Source organism: Strigops habroptila, chromosome Z (assembly GCF_004027225.2).
Source record: "Strigops habroptila isolate Jane chromosome Z, bStrHab1.2.pri, whole genome shotgun sequence".
Classification (NCBI taxonomy): Eukaryota; Metazoa; Chordata; class Aves; order Psittaciformes; family Psittacidae; genus Strigops; species Strigops habroptila.
In genome coordinates, this window is record NC_044302.2 from 59,012,569 (window position 1) to 59,020,860 (window position 8,292).

The following is an 8,292-nucleotide window of genomic DNA, read 5'->3' on the forward strand; positions in this document are numbered from 1 at the left end:
TTCCTGGCAAAAATGCAGAATTATGCTAAACATGTTCTTTTATAAGCATACACAAAATACGTCTTATTTCAGAGCACAACTGTAGCTGTTTCTTTTCATGCATTTCCAATCTCTCAGGAAAGAAAAATGAATGAGAGGGCTGTATGAGGGAAGATCAAGAGAACTGATCGCCAACCAAACCAGGCAGTCACAACTCTGCATTTGATGTCTGCCAAGCCCTCGAAAATTCCCAACTTAAAGCTGTTCCAAAAAGTTTAATATATTAACTGGTTAATGCCTTAAAAAACATATCAGTATTTTTTATTGTGCAAAATCAGAGTTGCACAAACTTATTCACACACAAATACTGACACAAATAGCAGGCATTAAACCCAAGACAGATGCCGTTTCTGTCACAGCTCTTCTGTTTTTCAGACAGTACACAAACTCACTCCCTGAAATAAACGCCAATTGAAGCAATTAAATAGAAATTTACACAAATCGAGTTTCCTAGAAAACTGCGGACTGCCATAAAAACCCTACCAATTTATGCTAGGTCTGTTTGAAGATACTTCTCACAGCTGCCAGTTCTGCCAGAATCAACTCCTTTGAACAATGGTCAACAGAGGCGGATATCCCCATGCACAGTCACTCCAGCCCACAGCCTGGCACATGCAGCCAAACTGGTAATTTAAGCTACTATTGTGGGCTGCAAACAAGGATCCCTGAAGCACGGACACCAACTTGTTTGTATTATGCACTCACTATATTCTTCAAAAGTGCAGAAGTGTTTCATCACCACAGACATTCCCTGCATGCCACTGGTCAAGATCCTGATGCTGCACATTTAAACACCACCAGCTTTTTATCCCCATGCGCAAGGTAGTGCAAAATAAAGTCATGTTTGACTTCAGTTAAGCATGATTTGCTTTGTCTGCACATAAAAGCTAACTCAATTGCTTTCAACATGCAGGTGTTAGAATTATAACCTACAAGGCTCTCCACTAAGCATTTAAAGAAATTAGAAAATGAAAGGAAAAAAAAGTAATTTGGACAAACACTCGTTTAATAAGAGGCTTATAACTAATTCCCTTTAAACTGCTTTCAAAGGAAGCTTCTTCCAAATCCACTTTTATAAATTTTTCACACACTGCAGGACACAAAGATCTTTCAAATAAGTCAGTTTTGAACATCAGCACCAACAGTAATTTTACTCTTTAAATATCAAGTAATACGTATACATAATTGTCAGTAATTACAAATATAATTTTATTCTGCACACTTAACACAAATAACTAGGCCATCTTAAGCGTTTTCAAGGCAGGAATGAGTTCTTCTATAAATGAAAGTAACAGGAACATTTGCTACTGTTAAACTACTGTAAATCAATCCATACAAAATAGCTTACAAACCTCACTCTGCATCACAAGAAAACCAGCACACATCATAACGAGGCTCTGATGGGAAAGTTAATTCAATTAGTAATATCCCTTGACAAAGCAATTGGTGCCTCTCCAGAGGCCTTCTTTTAAGTCTGCAACTATAGAAACAACGCGCATAATGGACAACCTTCTTTACCAACTACAAATTAACAGCAGTGGAAGTTGTTTCCCATGAGTTGAAATTACAAATGAAGTAGAAAAGTCCTTCTTTCTTTCAGCTGAAATAAGGAAAATACAAAAAAATCAAAGTCCCTTTCTGTCCACAAAATATGCATTCCCAAAGAAAAACACATAATTAACTAAAAACTGAGACAGAAGCATAACTTACTATTAGTAAATGAGACAGGAGGAGCATCACCGTGATATTCCCCATAAACTCTCTTTATTCCATTGGCGGTTCTTTGTATTACAGTAGTGACCAAATACCTAAAATTGTTAAACAGAGCCCAAATATATGCAGCTAAATGTTCTACAAGTCCCTGCCCACAAATCTACAATTACCATGCTCACAGAAAACCCTTGCTTAAGGATGGAATTTTCAATTTTTTTATTTTACAAAATTATTTCAAGGTGGACATGGTCCTGGGCAGCCTGCTATACCAAACCCTGCCTGAGCTGGGGCATTGGACTAGACGATCTTCATTGGTCCCCCTTCAACCTCAGTGATTCTGTGGAGATGCTGAACAGCATTAAAGAGATGCAAATATACCTTGGATTTTATTTCCACTCAAAATACTCAAGGGGTATATGTGTCTGATTTTCAGGAGATGAAGCATGCAAGCGATTAGATATTCATACACAGGAAATGTCCAAAGCAAATCTGTGCTGAAATAGAATTACTATTTTTAACTCACTGCAGCTGTCATTTAAAAATACCACCTACAATGTGAAAGAACTATTTCCTTGAGGCTGGAATCAGAAGAACAGTCTTCTCTTTCCAATGTTGACATTGGCAAGCCACCTCAGTCATTCAACTCCACCTCTGCAAAACTAAGCATTATCCTGAATAAAGAACCTAACACACAACTAAGCTGAAATCCTCCAATAAATCACAAAATGCCAGTTATTAAGATATGAGTTTCACTTATGTGTTTCCAAGCATTAAAGAGCATTAATGAGTGGAAAAGCTCGTTAATCAGCTTTGACAAGCTTAAATGGAATTACATTTAAAGTTCTTTCAGGAAATTACACTTAGAACTAGAGTCCTACAAGAAGGGCACTGATTCAAGCTCCTTAAGCAGCGTGAAAAAAGACGACAGGTATTGCTGGCTGCACACCCAGCATCCTGACCGATGTACTACCAACTGCTCCCCAGCCGCAGCGGGTCACTTCCAGAAGCGAGAGGCCTCGGACAAGGCATGGCGGAACGGCCCGGCGTCGGGGGGGGTGTGAAACGCTGCAGGACGAGGGAAGCCAGCGTGCCTGGTAGAGCGCGGATCGGTCCCTCCGGGGGCTCCCCGCCATGCCTCCCTCGCCCGGCGCAGGGCACCGTGCGCCGGCCAGGCCGGAGGCACAGGCCAGAGGTGGTGAGAGGGAAAGAAGGCAACAGCGGCAGACTCCGCCGTGCCGCACCGGGGCGCACGGAAGGTGCGGAGCGTGTGAGAGGGTAGAGGAGGGGCTCAGCGAGAACAAACGATCGCTACCGATCCCCTCCCGTTCCAGCCCCACGGGCGTGAGCGGCACCAGCGCCCACCCGCCGCACCCGCGGCCCTACCTACCGGACACCCCCCGCCGCAATCCAGCCGGCCACGGCGCCGTTTGATGACCTCATCCGCTCCGCCCCGCCCCTGGTCGCCCCGCTGCGCTCCGCCCCAGCGTGCGGTGCGGTGCCGGCGTCCCCCGTGGTGCGGCCGTGCCGGTGCCGCTGCCCTCAGAGCCTCGCGTACCGTGCGCGGTGCGGCTGACCCGCGGCTAGATAACCGCTGTCACGGGCGGACCTGGCCTTGGCCTCGTCGTGCAAGCTGAAGGTTGAATTTCCCGCTTCCAGGTATTGCGGAATTAAGCTGGTATTTCACTGTTTACACAGACATAGTCATGGACAATGCTATAAGGATTTTCAAGATAAGGAAAACATGCAACAAGAGGACCAGATGTCATCTCTCAAATCAGTATAGGCCTTCCTCCTGATGCTGAGGCCTGAGAAATAGGTAAACGGCTGCAAAAGAAAACAGCTAGAGGAACCTCTCAGGGTCGTAAATTAGCCCAAGCAAGAACATGTAGTTAATTGGAGAGACTAAACACGGGTTCCAATGTCCTTAACTAACAGATTTTCATAAAAATGAGTGGGGCTATTTCTCCCCAAACGACCACCACGACCCCCACAGGCCACTCCTCAAATTCACAGAGCCTGTGTCACAGCTTTATCCGCCCAAATTACCATATGCATGAGTGACAAGAATTGGGTGGGAACTGCACGCAATTATAATGAATATGTATATAATATGGGTATATAAGCTGTAAACTTTCTTCTCTGTGTGCGTGACAGGCAGAGCGATCCCCCATGCACCCAGTACTGCAATAAAGTAACGTCGGCTTTCTAACCTCTCATTCTGGTCAGAGAGATTATTTCACGGATTTCAGTGACGCAGGGAGTGAGGGCTGAAGGAAGAGAGCAGCAACTGGCCTTCCAAGGTAACTGGTGGCATTACTTGGCTGCTCATGCCAGTCTTTGCAGGCAAGTTAAGATCACAGGATGGAGCAACACCCTTAGTTTTGTTCACTCTGTGGTTGGGGCCCTATCGCTCATGTGCAAGGTAGCCAAAATCCCACTGACCTCAGTTTAGGGGATAAGGGAAAGCATTTATATTTTACATCACAGGTTTAACTAGGTACTTCATCCTGTTGTTTCAATGGGCGGTGAATGGTTAAGCTCTTGGAGCCTTCCTAATTATGAGCTGCTGGCACAGCCTAGCCTGGCTCTCAGGCATGCTAGGGTTGCTTCTCCCTGGCAAATTGTTATGTTAATTCTGTCAGCAAAAGGAATAGCCACTAAAAATACCCAAGCACTGGTTGCTAGCACTAAATCAGCTGTGCAGCTGCCTAGGAATGGTAGGCAGGCCACTGGCTGCTGAAATCGGGACTGAGAAAGGTCTTTGAAATAATTAGTTTGGCTTTGTGGTGTTTAGTTTTGTAAATCTTACCCCTTATCTATGTTCTCCATTCACAGGTGCCCAGGCTCTGTGACAAGGCTAGCATAAAGAGTGGGGGAGGAGGGAATGGAAGTGCCTCCGCAGCTTGTCTGGTATCAGAAGGGTAATTAAATATTCATTACAGTAGGGATTCAGACCTGGCTTTCCAATGTGAGCGCCCTAAGCACAGCTTGGCAAAGTCACATTCTCGTTCTCCTTAGCCCCATGTGCATTTAATTATTTATGCAAAGTGGAAAAATACTGAGAGGGGAAATTGGGATGGTCTCCCAGAACTCCCAATTGCATTTTCTAGGGCATTTTTAAGGGCAGGGGGTGGGGGGAGAGAAATCCGGATTCAGATCCTTGCTAACCAGGGAAATCTGCAAACAAAACTCAGTCACCCCAAGCAGATGCGTTAATCCTTGGGTTATAGGGAAATAAAGAGATCATCTATTGTGCAGACCTCCTGTCCTTGCTGGACAGGGTATGCTAGGCAGGGAACTTGGGAATGTTATTTGAGAATCCTTCTGAGTAGAAGGATTTGGTTTAGTTTTGTTAATGCTTGCTAGCAGAAAATGTGGGCATACCTTCACAAAACAGTGCAGCAATGAATTTTGGACCCTGAAAGCAATGTATCTGCTTTATATTTCTTCAATGCCAGGGTGAAGTAGCTTAGTCTTCACCTTGCAGTCAGCTGTAAAGCACTGGTTCCAGACCTAGCCTGTGTGTTTCATGGTAAGGACTGCTGCCTCATTTGCTAGGTAAACCTACTTGAAGGTGTCTTAAATACTGTTTTGCAGAAATTTGGGTAGCTGGGAGTTCAAACCACAATTGGACAGAAATGTTAAGGATTTGGAAACTCACAAACATTGGACTCAGTAGCCTATATGGCATTTGCATGCCTAGTTGCCATAGTGAAATGCAGACTTATTAGGGGCAGGTCTGACTAAGATTTTTTTTAAAGCATTGGAAACTGCTAGAAATCTCAGTTCTTTCCAAAATAATTGGAACATACTAGTACGGGTAGGACGATAATAGGAAGTACCTCTGACACAGCCAGATCCAGTATGGGGTCCTCTCTTTGAGGATTACAGCCATACTACCCATACTTATGAAGGACTTTCTGCTTAGGGCTGTCTGCAGTAATCAAAGAAAGGTTGAGTCCAAAATCGCTGTACCACTTTGAACAGACTTAAGTGTGTGTTCTGAATCCAGATTAAACTTGTAAGAGCTATGCTTGAGAAAATCTGATATATATAAACAAAAGTGAATTACCATGAAAATACACAGTACTTTGCAAATACTGGAAAAACAATGCATTTCTTCTGATCAGGAATGCTGTAGGTTAAGGAAAAGCTGCACGACAGCAGTCTTAATGGGTTGGGGTTTTTTTTTGTTTTCAGGCACAGTATGGGTTAAGTTTCCTACTGATGAAATAGTGATGTACAGAGCCCTTGAAATCAACTGCACTTTGTTAAAGGTCAGTAGATCAGTGCACTGCCAACATCGTTGACTATTCTTGCTTTTACTTGTGTTTGTGGCAGCCCTTTCCAGTGACCAAGAGAATGCATTGTTCTAGCCTAAAAAAGCTAAATGAAGACCTCATCATGAGCATAAATCAACCTCTCGACCCATATTTACCTCAAATCTATTTATTTCTTGAAAGAAGACCTATTTTCTGACAAATAGCATGTCCTGTTGCTGTCAAATGCATACAGTGTGACACATCATCATCCTTCCCATTTACAATAAAGCACTCTGGATTGCTATTGTCAAGTCAACAGTGGATAGCCTGCTGTATAGGAATATTGGAGGTTTGCTTTATTTGGGCTTACACAAGAGCAAAGTAATTACCTGCTTGTGATTCCAGTAGTGAAGTTCATTTGCCATTAAGAAGAAAAGCTCAGTGTAAAAATATTGCTGTAACTGTCACCAAAAAAATCTAAAAATTACATAAAGGGATATTTTGGGGCAATATTTCAATCATATTAGTAGTTTACACCTTTAGCAGTCAGGCATAAGACAAGTTCTGAAAGTAAAAAATATGCAAAAAGTAGCACTACACATGAGTATGGTACTGTTGGAACAGCAAATTAAGCTGTCAGATGTTAGCTGAAGCTTGCATTTGATGATTCATTTGATTGAGGGTGTCTACAGTTTTGGGCATAGTTTGAAGCTGGATGTTGGCTACTTTCAAACTCCTTTGAACTTATGACTTGCCTTGCACTGCTAATGATTATGTTCATGACAATAGTGCCTAAAACCCAGTTGAACTAAAAGTTGTACCAACACAGAGGAAGAGGCATCCTGTATTCCAAAGAGTTACCACCTGAAGAAATGAGACACACACAGGACAGGGGAAAAAGGTGTAACAGAGATGCAGCATGAATGGTGTGATGCCAGCAAGGATTTCACACACCTCCGCTCTAGTGGTGCTGGTATGTAAGTAATAAATGTCATAAATGTTTATAAATGCTATAAAAGGAAAAAAGAGAGGATGAGTAAGGAAGCACAGTGGAGGAGGTGGCATAAAAGCAGGTATCATGAAACTGAATTTAAAAGCTGGGGAAGCTGGCATAGCTCAGACTTTTTAATTTATTTTTATTATTTTCATAGGTGCTCTCACCAGCAAGTTCTTGGCTTGCTGGTTTTCTTCACCAGTGCCGCACATTCATTAGGAAAAAGAGTTAACAGAAGTACCACCTGGTATGCTGCTTGACACTAAAATGGAGCTTTTCCCCACACAGTTCAGAGTGATGAGGCAGCCCTGCTGTGGCTAAGCTTCATCCTTTCCAAGGAAGTCCTTTCTACTTCAGTTGCTTCTGCAGCTAATGGCTGGAGCTACTGACCTCAGATGCTGTGTTTTATCTTAGCTAGACACATACAGCATTTCCACTTTTGGGTTTCCAAAGATAACTCTCACATGAAGTTACTTTTTGGAAGCAAATATAAAGATAAATAGGGACACCTGATATTAAGGTGAAATTTTATGTGCATTCAGTGGCTTGTGCTACCAGCTCATCACTTGTAAGAATTCATTATCAATATAATTGCTAAATATGAATGTTCTTATATAGCTTTACTCTCACACCAGGAGCGTTGTCATCGAATTAATCTATATTTTCCTAAAAGGATAATTTATTTTATCCAGTCCATTATTTCAGCTGCAGTGATTCTTTTCATCCAGTGCAGAAACATAACCACTCCACAAGAACAACAATGGTTGTCTCAATTTGGCCTCATGCTTTGATACCAGTTTGACCTGATAAGGTCCTGATACAGTCATTCAAATATGGGGTAAAGGTACTGAAAAGTCTTGCTTTCAGGAAAGCTTTCTCAACCCAGACAAGAAAATTACTTGTTGTTCCTAAGAGTGTGGGTTCCATTATGCTCATTGTGCTCAGCTCATTGTGAACCCTTTCAGCTAGTACTCCAAAAGGAAGTTGAATGGAGTGACTCATCATAAAAATACTCCTATTCACTCTCCGATTGACGAATGTAATGTAAACAAAGGATGTAAGTAAACATATACATAATTTAATATTTTCCTGCAGGCCTATGACTGTTAATAACATGAAGTGGCTTGCCACTAGCAAAATGAAAGAAAAGGTTCAGGAACACAAGAAATGCTGAAACACAGGATTAAATATAAGCAAATGAAGGTCTCAAGAGTATTTTATAATCTGACAGATAGGCTGAAAAGCATCTGACACATAACTGGAGGAGAATGGCTGCAGGGAATG

General features: G+C 42.5%; 1 protein-coding gene across 10 annotated transcripts in view; it reads right to left on the minus strand.

Annotated features, from left to right (window-relative positions):
* The window catches only part of AOPEP (aminopeptidase O (putative)), a 192,976-nt gene extending 189,804 nt beyond the window's left edge, over positions 1-3,172 (minus strand). For 9 of the 10 annotated variants that reach the window (XM_030511717.1, XM_030511722.1, XM_030511719.1 and 6 more), the window contains exon 1: positions 1,750-2,743. The gene's annotated coding sequence lies outside the window, so the exon portion shown is untranslated. Of the gene's footprint in view, positions 1-1,749; positions 2,744-3,139 lie in introns of those variants that run through there. The other variant, XM_030511716.1, reaches the window with a different exon arrangement.
* Positions 3,173-8,292: the final 5,120 nt, after the last annotated feature.